This window comes from Eutrema salsugineum, unplaced genomic scaffold, assembly GCF_000478725.1.
Source record: "Eutrema salsugineum unplaced genomic scaffold, Eutsalg1_0 scaffold_1, whole genome shotgun sequence".
NCBI lineage: Eukaryota > Viridiplantae > Streptophyta > Magnoliopsida > Brassicales > Brassicaceae > Eutrema > Eutrema salsugineum.
In genome coordinates, this window is record NW_006256909.1 from 19,649,011 (window position 1) to 19,667,516 (window position 18,506).

The 18,506-nt window shown below is 41.8% G+C and overlaps 1 non-coding gene across 1 annotated transcript; it reads left to right on the forward strand.

Moving 5' to 3' along the window:
- Window positions 1-11,100: 11,100 nt before the first annotated feature.
- LOC112082521 lies at window positions 11,101-11,207 on the forward strand. The gene has a single exon (XR_002897195.1). It is a non-coding gene; the product is annotated as a small nucleolar RNA R71 (small nucleolar RNA).
- The last annotated feature ends 7,299 nt before the right edge of the window (window positions 11,208-18,506 follow it).

The following is an 18,506-nucleotide window of genomic DNA, read 5'->3' on the forward strand; positions in this document are numbered from 1 at the left end:
TTTGCCACGGATACGAAGACTTGGCCCGCAGCCAGCAGGCGTGCCACCGCGGCTGCAACGTCCTAGCCCACGGCCAGCACTAGTTCGGCCACCCTTGGCCACTTCCACCTCTACCTTGATTCAAATTAATCCCCATTTGATCAAGCCCCACTCCACATCATCCACCATCCATCATTCAACATCCTACCACCTCCACAACCACCTCACAATCCATCACCAACACCAGGTAAGTTTTCTTTTCTCTCATCATTTAAATTCTTACATACTCTATTTCTCATCCTTGCCTGATTTATTTCACACTGGGGACAGTGTCATTTAAGTCTCGGGGAAGATTTCATTTCTTTCTAACCACATTTTCTTGCATGAGCCTTTGCATTCTGCATTTTTTCTTTAAAAGTTTTTGATTTTTTTGGTTTTTCTTAAAACTTTTCAAAAGTCTTTTGAGTTTCAAAAAGTTTTTCAAAAATCAAATACATTTTGAGGGAATAAAGACAAAATCGATGATGATAACCGACCTGATTGCTTCTACACCAATCATTCATAAAAAGCTTTTCAAGATTTAGTACTAGACTAGGCAGTAGCTAGAGTACCTACACTACGAAATCTCACCAGAGGACATCTATTCATGGAGATCTTTTCTGACAGAATATACTAGCTCATTTTACTTGGACTTAATCTTGACATCTAATTATCTCATCAATGGTTTTAATAAGGCATCATATACATCTAGGACATCTTTACCTTATTGTTACCATTCTTTGTTGTCCTAGATGGCCAGTTCATCTTTAGCTGGTACCTCACCCTTAGCCAAAACTTTTATGTTCAAACCTCATGCATTCTCCCTTAAGTTTATATCGACAAATATGTGCAAAAACGCCGGAGAGGGAGGAACAACATAGTTTTCAGTCACTTAAGAGAAGGACTGAATGAAACCGGGGAGGAAGTGTACCATGTAACCTCAGCAAGCCTCATGATGTCTCGAAAAGCTCATTCTTAAAGGTAATTTTTGTGCTCCCTTAGACTCTAAGTCAAAAGGCGGTTTCCCATTTCCGAAAAAAAAGAAAAAAAAAAGAAAGGAAAGGAAACTAAAAGCCTAAAGAGTCTTAGAAGCCAAAATCATTTGAGCCAAGGCAATAGGTATTCAGTAAGGAGTTATGGATTCACAACCTAGACAAAAATCCAAGTCTAGGGGAGTTATAAGGAGAACCTGAAGAAAGGAGATCAGAAATTTTGAAGCAAGGAAAATGTGACTGAAAACTGTGGGCATTGACAGTTTCATCCTCTCTTGCTGTTTTGCATAATGTCATATCTCTCCAGAAAAAGGTAACCCTAAACACATCAAATCTTACCACTAGAAGCATTTTGATACCTAACCTTGAATGCCTTGTTTAATATCCTTTTGATGAGAACCACTGAAACCTTTAATGAAGTTTAAGAGCTAGTTGACTGGAAGTTAGTTCTAAGTGTGTGGATTTTCGCATGACGGATTAACGGACTAGTTATGTTTGTATATTGGTGAGAATTTTTCTGGACTCGATCTGATTGATGCATTGTCCATAATAAAGGTCTAGAAGTATGGTTGCTAATATTTTTGAGTTCCCTCTTATTTCTGTTGAATGATATTTTTCCAGATTTGATCTTGTTTTGTTTGAGGACAAACAAAGTCTAAGTCTGGACGTGATGATAACACCGTATTTGTACATATTTTCACCATTGATTTCAAATGCTTTTTAAAGGGTTTTAATCAGTTTTAGGAACTTTTATTACGATTTTCATGTATTTGTAGTTTCAAAGCTCTTTTCAGGAAACTTAGGGAAAATGATGGCAAAATGGAAGAAACCCACTTTTTCAGCTCAGAGTCAGACCCGTCAGAAGTTCAGCCTTAAAAGAATACTTTATCACCGTCTGATCCAGCTCAAATTTGGAGACAATGAAGAGGAGATAATCAGCTTTCCATAGATCCAACGGTGTAATCAAACAATACATGGAGAACAAGTTGACCAAATTCACCGGTCCCGGAAGACTCTCACCCCTGGTGGACCTAATGACGAGCCACAAGGCCCAACATTAAAGTCCACTTCGCCATTCCTCTTCAAAGAAGCCCTAAATGAGACTTGGAAGACCTTAAGACCTATAAATACATTTCTTAGCAGTCCTAAACGGGTGTGTTCTCCCGTAATAAGATTTTGAGCCACCAAACTTTGTTTTTCTAGGGTTAGGCTATAGAGATGGGAATCCTTCCCTGATCCATTGTTCTTTCTCCTTTCTATCTAATTAACTTTTCAATTTCATCTTTTGCATTCTTTCATGTCTTTTATCATTCCTTGCATCTTGTAGATTTGTCCCAGAGAGTCAAATTGTTTGAAGAGTTTTCGATAGGTACACATATCGAATATGATTTCTAAGTTTCTAAACCATATTCTGGATCTCATCTGTTCTAAGTTGTTCATATTGCATGAGAATAGATTCATGACCTATTCTCTGAGCCTAGGATCGATCAGAGCCAGGAGAGTGTTGTATCAGATCATACATACCTAGCTTCAGAAGAACATAGTCGCTAGAGGATTCGAGAGCTACCTTTAGAGAAGATGTGAGCAGACGAATTCAATGTTTAATGCATGATCTTATTTCTGGCATGAGAGCGAGAGTTAATTGTCAGATATGAGTTATTAGTTGATTAAGATGGTGAGAGTTGGTTAATCAGACACATGTCTATTCTAGTTCCATGCAAATCCCAGAAACAGATGAAGATAAATCGCCCGAAAGCTAATTAGAAATGCCACCAAACATCGATTAGAGTAAACCGGAGAAGTCTAAATCGCCACCTATGAGTTTAGAGTCTATAGTTTGAGTCGATATGCTTGAGATATTCTTTTAACAATTCATATGCATTGCATCTTATTCCTTGTGAATATTAGATTAGGTTTAGTTTAAGATTCTTAACCAAAAATATAAAATCTGATGAGTTTATTACTTTGCTTACTTTCCCAGTTTGTTGTTTCTTGCAGATTAAACATCCTCCCTGTGGATCGACACCCTAAGTCCTACAACGTACATCTGTGCACTTGCAGACACTAGAATTTAAAACTTTTTAAGGACGAACAGGCTTGTTAAAAACAAAATCTAGGCCCGCAAACCCATCAATAACTGGTCCGTTAATCCGTCATGCAGAAATCTATTGCACTTAGATTTAACTTCCAGTCAACTAGCTCTCAACATTCATTTAAAATTTTGGTGGTTCTCATCAAAGAAACTATAAGCAGGTGATCTAGGCTAGGTATCAAAAAGGGTCATTTTAGGGGTAAGGCTTAAAGTGTTTATGGGTTACCTGAAGTTCTTGAGGATGCAAGATATTATGCAAAACCACAAGAGAGAGTGAAACTGTTGATAACCACAGTTTCTAGTCACTTTCTTCTTGCCATAAATCTGGTCTTCTTCCTCAAGTTCTCTCCTAACTCCCCCAGACTTAAATTTTTGTTTATCTTTCAAAACCATAGCTCCTTTGATGAATATTGGTTGCCTTTACTCCTAATAATTTCGACAATCTAAGACTCATTAGGCTTTTTGTTTCCTTTCCTTTCATTCTCTCTCTCTCTTTTTTTTTTTAAAGAGGAAACACCTTTAGATATAGAGTCATAGAGAGCACAAAATTACCAATAAGAATGAGTTATCTGAGGCAATATTAAGCTTGAGAAGGTTTCTGATACTGTTCCTTTCCAATTCCATTCAGTATTTCTCTTAAGTGACTGAAAACTGCGTTGTTCCTCTTTTCTCCGACGTTTTTGCACATATCTGCTGATATAAACTAAAAGAGAATGCATGAGGTTTGAACACAAGGGGTTTGGGTTTAGGGTATGGTACAAGATAAAGATGAACTGGCTATCTAGGACAACAAAGAGTGGTAAAAATGAGGGAAAAGATGTCCTAGATGTATATGTCGGTGCATGCCTATAATCAATGATGAGAAAATTATATATCAATATTAAGGTCAAATAAAATGAGCTAGTGTATCCTGTCAGAAAGAATCTTCATGAATAGAAATCCTCTGGCGGGAATTCGTAGTGCAAGTACTTTAGCTACTGCCTAGTCTAGTGCTAACCGCAAATGAGCTATCATGTGTAGTGTAGAAGCGTGCAGGTCTAAATCATCATAGTTTTGTGTCAAAGATTCCTGAAAAATACTATAGGTCGCATAGGTTACATATTAAAATTAAAAAAGTACTTGAAATTTAAAAAAAAGCAAGAAAATGATTAGTACGGATAGACATCCTCCCCCAGACTTAGATCACACTGTCCCCAGTGTGAAAAGGTTGGTGAGAAGATGGTGAATAAAAGCGATATAGTCTAAAAAGATAAAATAATAGAAAACAAAAAACAAATGATGATAGAACCGTGATGGTTGTGAAATGACGATGAAGTGCTGATCAGTCACTCTTTCTCTGATGTGTCTACCTTGAATTGGTGCTGTTCCTGCAGGAAGGTGACGACGCACTCAAAAACATCGTCCATGTCTCTCAACTCTGCGTTCCAGGTCAGACTGTGTGCAGTCAGTGGAGACTGATTTTGAAGGTAAGCAAACTCGGTGCTCCTCGATGCCACTGCAATACTTGTAACCAAACCTATCTGGATCAAAAATGGCACGAGAGATAGTGTGATCGCGAGAGAAATAGAGTAGGTCATACCAGACATCGGGAAGTGGATCATCAGATGAGAAATCGAATCCTACAGCCTGTAGTATGGCTGTAATGGCGCTCCCATAAGCAGTAGTAGCGTCCTCACATCCATGTAAATCATGCTTCACCTTCACCATGTTCTGTGCTATGATCTAGGCAAAGCAGGCCAGTCGAGGGTTGTCCATAAATGGTGTCTGAAGTGTAATGAGCTCGGTTTTCAGAACACACCCCGTGTTGGCTCTAGAGAAAATCGTATGTGCTAAGAGTTTGTGCACAACTCTCACTGCAGGATGACTAAGAAGGGCTGACTTTGATCTCCCGCTATCATAGACGCCATGACCCATCTCTCTCCATAAGTCAAAATCAGGTTCTTCTTCAAGGTGAATGCCATCAGTGTATGGAAGCTTAAGAGCTTAACAAAGCTCAGAAACGGTAAGAGAGAATGATAAAACACCCTCAGATGCTCTGGGGCTCCTCCTCTTCGTGTGGTGAAGGGTGACGGTTGCTAAGAATTCGCGAACTAGTTCGGCATAAGTTGGGAGATTCAGCTCCATGTAAGGTCTCAGCCTAAGTTCATCGATGTACCAGATGACATCTTCTCTAATCCCAAGCATCTCGAGTGTATGATTACCGATGTAGGGCGTTGGTTTGATGTTCAGCTTCTTGAAACGCCTTACATAATTGACTCTTGGGTTAATCTCCTTCCCAATGTATCTGATCTTTGGTGGCTCGGGAATCGCATGGGCTTCTCTTTAGTGTTGGAGCAGTCTCATCACTCGACCTCTTGTTCTCGGTCTAGCTTGGCTAAGCATGCACTCTCCAAGAGTACTATCATCGGTATTGCCTCAGAGCTGTCACCAGTGCGACGGCTTCTCCGAGACTCGTTTCGTTCCATTTCCCTACAAGACAAGGTAATTCTCAGAAAAAGAATGAATATGGATACTGAGTTTAACATATTAACGATAAGAGATACTAATAAGAGTATCAAGAAAAAGAATGAATATGGATGCTGAGTTTAACATATTAAACAAGCAAGCATAGTTGGTATCAATTCGAAAAATCGAGTAGTTCATGACCAGATTCAGATTTCTGATGTTCTTGACACAAAAATTTTCTAAAAATTGATTTGATTGAGCAATTTCCATGACAAATCTATAGGTTACTTAATAGTAATCACTAATCACACAGGATTTGATCAAATTCATTAACTTTAGTATTCCAAATTCGATTTTTCCAAAGCATGAAGAATCCAGATTTCAAAATTCTCAACTCCTCTTAAACCAGGTGTTAAAATATCGATTTCCAAACATCCTAGAAGGCTAATCTATTGTTCTTAAGCTACCTCTACCATTAATAAACCTAGATATGAGCTTTTTAATAAAATCCTAAATTCCAAAATCAATTAAAAATAGCGATTTTGAACTTCATACCTTTCTGGAAAAAGAGAGTTGATGATAGATTTGAAATCAGCTTTGAAAAAGAGTGAGGTTTGGTCCAAAAATTTCTTAAAAAGCTTAAGAATTGAAAAAGATGTTCTATCTCCTATATCTCCAAGTATTTTGGAAGAGAAGAGAAAAAGGAGGTTTTGATCCAAAAAGTTCGTTTTCTTTCTTTAAAAGGCGTTTTGTAACAAAAACGGGAAATTTTCGGAAATTCAAAAGCTTACGGAAACTTACCTTAGTTGTCTGATACGTAATCAGGAATTAAAAATTACGAAAAATCGGGATGAGCTTTCCTGAGAATGTTTTGGGAATTTTCGAGAATCACCGAGAACCTCTGAAAAGTAACGGGAATCGGAGGTCACGTCTCAATGACCAACGGCTGTGGTCAGGTGACGCGTGACTGCGGTAAACAAAGGCCCGGCCGCGCTCACATTCACGGTGTCGCGGTCGATGGTGTGTTGGCTGTGGGTCGGTTAGTCGCGACCGCGGCCCATTTTCTTGCGGCCGTTGTCCATCTTTCAGGTTTTTACCGGGCCGAACAGCTAAAAACCTATCCTTCTTTTTGGGTTTTTCTATTTTTCTGATTTTTTTGTGTTTTTTTATGTTTTATAAGGGTACCTGAAACTAAAAAGAAAGAGAAAACATAATTTGCAAAAAGGAAAAGAAAACAAAAAGAAAGTGTACATAAATGGGTTGCCTCCCATTAAGCAGTTTTGTTTTAAGTCGTTGAGCTCGACTCAGGCTTAAAAGATCAGGTTGGATGAAGTGGCAATCCACTTGATGTACCTTTATCGTCTCCGGGCGCTGGAGGTTTGGCTTCTTCTTCTTGTGGCACTGCCTTCTTTCCTTTACTCTTCTTCTGGACTTTAACGTTGTTTAAAACCCTTTTCCTGTTCTCGATCAGTTTTTGGATCTGTTCCTCACTAGACTCTATTGAATCTGGTGGAATGATGATCTTGATTTTCGCAAAAGATCTCGACTTCTCCTTGTCTTTCTCCTTTGGCTGGTTTCCTTTGCTTTGGACATCGTCTGGGACAGTGGGATAAAACTTCTTGCGGTCCATGTTCAGAATGACAGCATGCCTACTTGCATGATCGATTACTACTCCTACTGTAGCTAGAAACGGTCGTCCAAATATAAGTGGTCTCTCTTTGTCTTGATCCATTTCCAGAACATGGAAATCTGCTAGAACAATCTTGTTCCCAACTAGATAAATCTCTAAAGATAACATTAACTGTCGATGTCCTTAAGGTTTTTATCCCCAATTTTTTGGCAAATGTCTTCGACATGATGTTGACATTGGCTCCGGAATCGCATAAACAATCTGTGAACTTGATTCCTGAAATGATACATTGGAAAGAAAAACGTCCCGGGTCATCGGCTTTTGTGAGCCCTTGAAGCGGGCAACGTTGAGATACCTTGAATGGTGGTTGCCTTGCATTGACATACTTGTAGAGAGGTATAAAAAATGGGGTTTCTTGTCCTCTCCATCAGGTTTGGCTCCTTCTTCGGGCAGTGTAGTGATATGTCTATATTTTACATCATTTAGAGTGCATTTTAGAGTCCTCATCATGTGTTTTCCCATGTAAATTGAGTCTTTAGGCATGAAAATAGGATTTAGGGCTTGCATTAGGTCCCAAAGAGTTTTGCATGTTTTGAGGCCTTTATCAGGTGCTGTGGGAGTCATTTGGAGCTTAAGAAGAGGAGCAGAGAAGAAGACGGTGAAGAAAACGGTCAAAAATGGTGAGAACCGCTTGGAGGAATTTCTCGGCCAAATCGCGTACCGGACGGACAGAAACCTCGGTCAAAATCCTTACCGATCGCTCATTACCGGCCAAAATCCTTACTGATCGTCCAACCTCGACCAAAAAGCTTACCGATCGTTCAGCACCGACCAAAGTCCGTACCGATCGACCAAAGTCAGCATGGGTCGAAGATCAGGCGTTAATACCGCGGGTTGAGTTTTGGCCGAGGCGAAAGAATTTTTACGACCAAAAAGCTCACCGCGGTACACAGCCCTCGGTCATTTTTCTTACTGCGGGAAGCTTTTCTCGACCAAAATCTGTCCTTGTCTGCGCAATTCAAAGATATGAAATCCGGGGAACCTTCCGGTCCGAATCAGTTGGCGGGGTCTTCAGCAAAATTGGAGATAATCAAACAAAGATCCCAGAACAGTTGGAATCATCCAATTCGGACCAGTAGGGAGAAAGATACAGCTTCCGGAAGATGCACCAACATTACGCGCATCCGAGAACTGAACGGCGAAGTACAAAGGTCACGGCGGACGGAGCCTTTCCGGACCAAATCAGCTTGCCCGGTCTTCATCAAAGTTTGAGATCTGTAAAAGAACTTTTCAGAACAGTAGGGATCGCTCAATTCGGACGAGTGGTTTGAAAGATAAATTCTCCGGAGTTCACATCGGTCCAAACAGCTTATTTTCCGGTGATTTCGATGCGGTTCAAAGATGTGAAATCCAGGAAGACTTCCACTACCCAAGCTCCGACGGTTTCTTCACCAAAGTTCGAGTTTATTGAGTCACCTTGACTATGGAACTGGTCTCAGAGCATTTGGAGTCGTGGGTCGGAAGTTGCTGCTTCCGGAAGGCGACATGGTCGATACGGGCCCAAATATGTTGCGATACGCGCTAAGTGTTTCTTCAGGGCTCGGCATCATTACCTCGACATCGGCCAAGTCAAGGCTCATATTTTGGAAGTATCCTGAGCTAGGCCTCGTACTGATACCTCGGCACGTTGGGATCAAGGCATGCACACGTAGAATGGAGCTGGAAATGACTAAGTGTTGAACATGCACCTCGGTGTAGCGACCTCGGCGTGCATGCCGGACCCTGTTCTCCCGAACCCCTCGACGTCCAAGCGCCTCGGCATTTTATGCCGAGGTCCATTGTCACAAGCCCAGAATCAAGAACAAAGCTGCTCAAGAACACACACGTGAAGATGGATCAAAGACTAGGGTTCATGCATGTTCTTGACGTGTTCTTCACGAGATCTTCATTTGGATCTGGACTCACGTGCGCCCCTCGACATGAAAACCTCGGCTTCACTCTCCGACACACCGTGGCACTCACCCATCAGCCCAAGAACGCGGTTCAGTACCCGGTTTGTTCCGGGCTGACCCGTGACACTTTACCTTTGCTATATATACATTTCGAGACTAAAAACCTAGGCATCTGATCTCTTATCTGTTTTTGGCTTTAAGAACTTACCTCTTTTGTGAAACTTGATCAATCTAATCCGATATCTCGTTTTTGCATCAGAAATCTTGTTCTTTCTTTATTTTCTTTTGTCATCTATCATTAAACTCCTCATCATGACTAGCTACACGTCTTGCAAAAGACTTAATGAGCTCGTTATGATTAGTGAGTAGTCGTTTAAGCAGCTTTAGATGAGTAGATTAGGGTGCTTTCAAGGTAGATTAGTGGGTTTAGGTGTCTAGTCTTGCATGTTTCATTCCTTAACCGACGAGATCTCTAGGCTGGATCCAAGCACATCACTTGAGGTTCAGATCTGAGACATATCTCGTATCAAAAGTGTTTGTAGAAATGTCTGAACCACTCGGTTAAGGGTTTAAGAGTCTTTCATCGCGGGGGTGATAGTTTGTTCTCTTAAATGACATTTTTGAACTGATTCTTATTGCTGATTGATTCGATGCTTCTCAAAAGACATTTTTGGTATGAAGGAGAATCAGTTTAGATGCTTAATACTTTCATGAGAAGATTAACATACCTTGAGTTCAAAGTTAAATGAAACCGCTTGATGTTTTGATTCATTAATCAACTAGTTGAACTTGGAAGCACCCGAGTCAAGTATCTCGTCTAAAGTCCCTTGCTTTATTACATATTATCATCATCTGAATCGTTTAGTTATTATTTGCATCCTGTCTCTGTTTAGATCTAATCATTTGCTTTACCTTTCATGCTTAGTCGTTTGTTACTTAGCTTAGTTCAAAACCTTCACCTTTTGTCTTGACTTAAATTAACAAACATCATAGTCTAGCGTCTCGTTGACTTGTCTGGATTGATACCTCTTTGTACTACTTCGACAAAGGGGATTGATAGCCCTGAGACCTAAAAAAGTCTTATCTATCATGTAGTAATGGGATTGCAAAATATCTTGGGGTTGTCTTCAACTCTCCCGGGAAGAGCTCCATTTTGTCTCTTCATAGAATCAGCTGTTTGGGAAACTTTGACGTCTAGCTTTTTGACGTGAGAAGATAAAGCTTCAAACTTCCCGTTCAGGTCATTGTACATGCAATCCACTTTCACATTCATGTCTTTAGCTGCTTTCTCGTTTGTCAGAACAAGCTGTTGGATAGACTGTTCAAGTCTTCCGGTTTGCGAAGCTAGCTGGTTTGTTGTGACTTTCTGCTGTTGTCCAAATTGATTGTTATCCAAATTGATTGTTGAATCCCATACCTTGATAGTTGTATGGTTTTCGCGGCTGAAAAACTCCAGTCCCTCCGAAATTTCCACCTTGGAACTTGGTTTGAAAGGGTTTCTGCTGCCGTGGGTAATGCTGGTCTTGAGTATTCTCCACATTTTGATTGCGGTAAGAGATTATTGTAATTTGCGTTCCGGAAGTTGTTGTTGAAGCCATTGTTGAAGAGATTTGGATATGGTGCTTGTGCTCCTACATAGTTCACTTTTTCTTCTTGAAAGGTTGGATTAGTGTGATCGGTATCACAAGGTCCTTCGTCTTCTACGCCATTGTTTGGCTTTTGTGGCTTTTTAAAAGTTGGCTCGTCATGTTCTTCAACTCGGTTATCTCTTTGTTTTCCGTTCTAGTCGGCTTCGTCGATCGATCGTATTTCGGACAGTTATTGCTATTGGCTTGAGCCAAATTTTTGATGACGGCTCTTCCTTGTGCTATCGTCTTCTGTCCAAAATCTCCATTGCTAGCTGTATCAAGTGAAGGTTTTTATTTTGGTTACAAACCTCTATAAAATGTGCTCAGCAGGATTGAGCCAGGAAATCCATGGTGAGGGCATTCACGTTCATACTCTTTAAAACGCTCCTAGGTTTCATATAAAGGTTCAGCTGGTCCTTGCTGAAAACATGAGATCTTGGTTCTCAGAAAGTTGATCTTACTTAGTATAGAAGTGGTTCAGAAAAGCGGTTTTACATTCTTCCCAATTAGTGATCGATCCTGCAGGCAAAGATTTCAACCAACGGTGAGCTTTATCTGCTAATGAAAAAGGGAACAACTTATACTTTAAATTGATGTTCGGAAGGAACTCCATGGAACTGGTTTTGTTTCACCAAAGAGATGATTTGAGGCTTGACATTAAACTCATTCCTGTTCGGGAATGGTACTTGAATTGCAGATCGATTTTGAAAATTCTGTGTAGGTGCGTCGAAATCAGCTATGTGATGGTTTCTAGCTTGTCTTCAGTATTGATTTGCTTGCTGAACAGGGTGGTTATTGCGCCCACCGGCTGCATCTCCTGGTTGTTACCATCGGCTGAAATTATAGGTGCATCAAGGTCTTCGCGTTCTTCTCTCTCTCAGTTTTGAGGATTTCTTGAAGGGATCTCATTCTGCTAAACCTGTTTCTCATCCCCTTATCAATGAAATTAATCAGAGATGTTGCAGAAGATGGTGTGGAGCCATGCCGTCGAGCATTCCGTTCTCTCCATAGGACGTGAATAGCCATTTGGAATAAGTATCGCAGAATAAAGCTGTGAATTTTATTACCACCAGTGTTGGAGATGAGATTAATTAGAGCAGACCATTCATTGGAGTAGTCATGCCTCAGAATTCCCATAGCTAGATTCGCCCAAATCTGAGATGAGAACGAACAAGAAAAAAACAGGTGAGCTCTTGTTTCATATGGGTCTTGGCAAAGAACACATGTCGTATAGACGTAAGGAGCCCAGAGGTGCATTCTGTCCCTGGTGGTAAGCCGATCATAAAGAGCAAGCCAGGCCATAAAACCATAGCGAGGGCAACAATGAGAAAACCACACTCCTTTAGACCAACAGACCCGCGGATGTTTGGTTCGAAGCTGCTCTCGAGTGGATTTTGAGTCAAATTTGTTGCAGTACTTAGATTCCTTTGTTTTCCAGAGAAAGGAATCTGTCGCAGATGCTCTGTATCGAGTTTTGAAAAACTCAATATGATCTTCAATCGTATTTAAGAGCTGTATCCGATGCCTGCGACGACGATGCGAAAGAACCACCTCCTCCACCGTTGACTCTGCTCGAATTCCCATATCCAAAATCCCGCGAGCGCCAGTGAGATTGATCAACGGCCCAAGATCAGACCAATTATCATGCCAAAAAAGAGAGGAACGACCATTTCCAAGCTCAACTTTGAGAAATGTTGCAGCTTTATGACGAGATTTTAGAAGATGCTTCCACATCCAAGAACCCGTGGAGCTATTTGACGGCTCAGGCGTTGTCCAAAGAGAAGAATGTCTCATGAGATTCACCCTAGACCAACTCACCCAAAGCGAGTTTGCAGTGAGCAATCTCAAACAAGCTTAAGAACACACACATCATTTGCAACAGATATGCTTTTCAAACCCAATCCTCCTTCAGAACGTGGCTTACAAACATCAACCCAGGCAATTTTTGCCTTCCGAGGATTAAGATCCGGACCTGACCAAAGGAAAGCAGAGCAAATACGATCGATCTCCGAGACGCAAGTATTCGGCAATTGAAAAGCTGAGACCCAGAAGTTCGTGATACTTGCAATCACCGAAGAGAGAAGTTGCAGTCTTCCAGCAAAGGATAACGCCCTGGCAGTCCAGGAATTAATACGACCTTTGATTTTGTCGATCAGAGGTGCATAGTCAAGGGTGCGCATTTTCTTGGTTAACAGAGGCAATCCCAAATATCGCACCGGCAAAGATCCAAAATCGAAAGCAAACCTCTGAGCAATGGTATTTCGAACCGTATCTGAAACGCCCGCAAGAAAAATCGTGGATTTTTCCAAACTAATCTTCAAACCTGATATCCTTGAAAACTCATCAAACACCTCAAGAATACCTTCAATAGATCTCATTTTCCCATCAGAAAAGATCATCAAATCATCTGCAAAACACAAGTGTGTTAAACTAGTATTTGCACACTTTGGATGAAATCCGAATCGTCTCTGAATAGCTGCTTTATCAAGCATCTTGGAGAGGACGTTCATACAGATTACGAACAAATACGGAGACAAAGAGCAACCCTGCCTCAACCCCCGCGAACTACCGAAATAGCCGGAAAGCTCCCCATTAACTTGTAATGAGAAGGAGGCGGTCGATATGCATAGCGGGATCCAATGAATGAACTCAAGGGGAAGATTGAGAGCTTCCAAAGTACCAAGTAAGAAATCCCACTGAACTGAATCAAAAGCCTTTGAAATATCAATCTTCAATGCACATCTAGGAGATATATTGCTCTTGTGATAACCCGAAACCAACTCAGAAGCTAGCAGGAGGTTTTCTATAAGAAGTCGATCTGGAACAAATGCAGATTGATTTGAGGCGACAAATTTTGGCAAAATTTGTTTGAGTCGGTTTGCTAAGATCTTAGATATGATCTTATACAACACATTACAGCAAGAGATCGGCCTAAAATCTTTCATCTGCTTTGCTCCCTCTTTCTTAGGGATGAGTGAAAGGATGGTGGAGTTTACCCCTTTTGGAAGAAACCCTTTGATAAAGAAAGATTGAATGCTCACTACCAAATCTAAACCAATGATTGACCAGCTCTCTTTAAAAAACTCGACTGTGTATCCATCAGGACCCGGTGACTTGTTTAAAGGCATGGCAAACAGTACACTTTTAATTTCTTCCATCGAAACCATTGAGACCAACTGTCTACAATCCTCTTCAGAGCATTGGAACCCAAGAAGCTCTCTTATCTGGTTCACACTAGCAGCTTCAAGATCATCCGGAACAATGTTAAGAAATGCAGAAAAATGATTTGCTGCAATTTCTTTGATCTCATTCCTCTCCGTCACCACCAAACCATCGACCTCCAGCTCTCTGATCCCATTTCTAGCTGCCCTTGTTTTGACTGCCCGATGGAAAACTTTATTATTTCGATCACCAATATTCAACCAGTGCAGCTTTGCTTTTTGAGCGAGATATCTTTCTTCCACCGCTGCGTTTCGCTCCCATCGCTCAAAAGCTATAGCTTCCTCTCGCTGAGCAGATTCTGATGGAGCAATCAAAGTCTGCTCCTGCTTTGAACAAAGATCTTCAAAATCCTCTTTGACCCTCTTGGAAATATCACTAAGTAACTCCTTTGAAATTCTTCTCGCAATAGGCTAAAGAAATTTAAGCTTCTTAGAGAATCGAAAAATTGCCGATGTTGAATGGAAAAGTGGAACAGTATTGTCCCAATATTCTTTCAAAGCATCCTTAAATAGAGGCGATGTAGCAACAAGATTAGAGAATTTAAAAGGCTTCCGAGGTCGCAGAGTTGATGCATCAATATACAACCGACATCTGAGATGATCTGAACTCCCTCCTGCTTCATAAACACAATAAGAACTCGAAAACTGATCAAGCCAGGCATCATTAACCAACAACCTGTCCAGCTTTTTGCATATCAATCCCTCTTCTCGTTTATTACACCAGGTGAATAGGAGACCATGGTACCCCATGTCACTGAGGGAACAATCGCGAACCAGGGTTTGAAACTCATCCATGCCCGATGAAATAATCGCCCCCGAATGAGCTTCCGAATGCTCATCTCTTGACAATATTTCATTGAAATCACCCAGAACCATCCACTTCAACTTTCGATAGATAGGCAAGTTATATATACTTCGCAAATCTGCCCAAAGAAGTCTTCTTTCCTCAAGAAAGTTAGAACCATAAATAAAAGAACATAAGAACTCCTCCACTCCTGGTAACTTTACCAAAACCGTAATCATCTGCGCCGTCTTCAGAACCGGCGTTAAACGAACTGAATCTTGCCAGACTACCCATATTCTTCCAAAACGGTGATGTTCATAATTGTCCAAGAATGACCAATTTGGAAACACCCTCGTCACAATATCCCCTGCCTTGCTCTCTTGAACTCGAGTTTCGATTATGCCCCCAAACTGAAAATCGTTCTCTCTGCACCAATCCTTCATAATTCTGTGTTTCTTTTTTTTGTTAAATCCCCTCAAGTTCCAGAAAAAGCCCGACATTAATGATTATTTGTGGTGGGTCGATTACGGCCCTTCTTCCCTGCTTTCCCCCTGTTCAGTGAGATATTCTCTATATGCTGCGAAGAAGCCACAGTAGAGACAAATCTATGAACTGATTTAGAACCCCTCGGTAATGATACTCGCCCCCCTACATTCACGAATGCTGGGGCTGAGACCTTATCCTGCTGTTGAACAACAAGAGCATCATCCTCTGAATGCCTTATTTCCTCTTTCCCATTCGTTTCCTCAACCTCATTCCCCTCTGTCTCTTCTACTACAATCTCATTCCCGGTGTCAACATCGTCGCCTTTTCCAGAGAGAGAAGCAAACCTCGAGCCTGAGTTCATAGCACTCATTTGCTCCGGAGTTTGTCGCTGTCTTCTTGCTGGCGATTTAACTGTTTCCCATTCCACCACAGGTGGAGTAGTGACAGCCGCTTCACCGTGACTTATACCTTGCTCTTTCCCATTCCCAGCCTCAGGGGTATTCTCAATCACCTCCTTCGACTTGGACAAAGAAATCTGCTTAGAGCGCGAGTTTGAAACTGGGGATTCCGGAACCACCTCAACTTCCCCAGCTGATCCCCTCACCGTAGATGGATTACTTTTCGTCGGAGTTGATGGCTCACGCCTCAATATCACTTTGTCACCTGGCACTGCTTTACAATCCGCAGAAACATGCCCCCATTTAGCACAAGAGTTGCATCTAGGGGGGAGCCATGGAAACTCATAGAAAACCACTGTATCAAGACCCGATGAAGACTTGAAAGAAAATGACTCAGGGAGCTTTTTCTTCAAGTTAACCTCAACCAAACTTTTGCTTCCTCAAAATTTTTTGCCCAAATAGTGTCTTGATGCAACTTTTTCGGCACACCAATCGGACTAGCCAGAAAACTCAGCCCTTTCCATGTAAACATAGACCTCGGAACATTACGTAGCACCACCCACATGGGAATAGAAGTGACTTCCGGTTGAGCTTCTTCAACCACCAGACTCCATTTTGATATAACCATTGGAATATTTCTGATACTCCACATTCCACGCCTTAGCACTCGAGCTCGAATCTGAGCGTCAGGGATCTTAAACTTGATGGTTGTATCATCTACGACAAAAACTTCCACCCTCTTTGATTTATCACCTAAAGTCCATATCCTGTTAACAGTCATGTGGATTAGACCAACATGTGGCGCTTTCGAAGCGAATTTACCAACTAGGCAATCCTCCCATAACGGCAGAGCATCCTCAAAGATACAATCAGGCACATGTATCGTCTCAACCCCATCTATTTCCTCCACCAGCACATCAAATTGTTGCAACTTTGACTTTTCCGTAGCTACCGAAACCCAGGATTTCTTAGCTACTTCTTTCACACCCTCCACATCCGCTACCTTTGCCTTAGTCACACCTCCCTCCGATGGAATCTCCTCTCCCTCCGGGATCCCTGAATTAGAAGAGTTTCCCGATGAAACCCTAGGTTGCACCTCCACTTCCTTCACCTAAGAACTCTCCAAATTTGTCCCTTGGTCTCCATCGATCACCTCCAGAATGCCCGACTGAACCTCCACCTGATTCTCCTTCGCCGCTGACGGTGGATCCGCCTGATCCGGAGGCGTCATAGCCCTAGAGTGGGCCACAAGAATTCCAAACCCTAGATCCCCTATCGCCTTTAGAATCTCCCTCTCTGCTGACGTGTCGCTTTTATTTGTATGCCTAGTTATTTTCTACGGTTTCTAAGTTTATGTCTAGACTAAATCAATTTTAAAAGGGTTGTTGATTGTCATGGATTAAACAAATAGTTTGCACCCCAGCTCGTCAGTTTCGTATGTGAAGATGCGGAGTTAAAAATTAGCGAAACCGAGACTAACTGCCAAGTCGCGCGATAAGTTCCGTTGTCGAGGCTTTCGGCTCGGCTCGGTTCTGTTTTTTGTTTCGCTTTTTTCGTTTTTTTTTTCGAGCTGGAACAAATCGAGATGAAAACGCGATACTGATCCAGGGTGGCGGTCCTAACTTGCCTAGCCAAAGGGACGTGTTTGACGAGCGGAGCGAAATGCTGTTTGCCGAACCGTAATCAGTTTGTTCGGTGCGGAGCCATAGAATTATCGGTGAGTTTATCGTCACCGAGTCGACGCGAGGAGGGAGTTAGAGCAAAATGTTGCCGAATCGAGACAGAAGAAAAGAATACGACGAAAGTTACCGAGCCGACTAAAGTTCTCGAGGTTTTAGTGTTGGCTCGGTGAACTGCTTTCGTCGAACAATGTTACGACTCACTCTGCCGAGACATTTTTTATACGAATAGACAAACTGACAATTTTTTTTTTGAAACAGAGATCTTCAGAGAAGAGTTTCGAGCCGCTTCCGAATATGATTATGCCGAGGTTTTTTCGATTTTTTTTTTTGGCGCTCGGGCTTGGGCCTTAGGGTTGCCTTTGCTTCCCTAAGCCCATTATATCTCGCGATTTCCCTAGGCAAAGTGGACCCCACGCCTAGATTTCTATATATACTCGAACTCCCTTCCTTCATTCTCACAATTTCACTTCTCCAAAATTTTCAAAAGGTAGCTCTCTCCTCTCTCTTCTCTCTCTCAAATATTTTTTTTATCTCTTTTTCTCTTTTTTTTGCCGCCGCACCACCTAGGGTTTTTCTCGAGGTGAGGCAGATTGTTTGATGTTTTTGATCTGCTCGAGAGTTTTCCGATCCGTCGTCAAACTTCCCGATCCTCCTCCGATATTCCCCAAATCCGTTCTTTTTATCGATTATCGTCCGAGCCAAATCCGAGATATCGGAACGAACCAAGCCAAGAACTTCCACCGATTCTGCCGATTCCGCAAACTCCGTTTCGCACTGAGACTCGTCAAACCTCACGCCGAGCCTGATTTTTTGTTCTTCACCGAATCATTTTGAAGCAAAGGATTACTCTGATTACATAAAACCCGAGCCAGAGGACTTCGATTTTGATCTTGCCAAGACTAGACAGGGACTTGAGATTACGATAGCGAGGCTCGAAATAGGTCCTTCAAAGCCTCAGAGAGGTAAAAAGAAGAGAAAGCGGATCCTCCTGGCTCGTCCATTTCGACCGAGGAACTGTTGCAAATTCAGAGGCAGCGTTGCAGGATTTTCGAGGCGATTAAATTTGTTGCGCCTGAGCCTTTCGACCGAGCCGATGATCCCCCGCCGAACCACTTTACAGCTTTCGAATGTTTCTTCGAGCTATGTTATTTATGGCTCCCTTTGCCCGAGCTAATTCT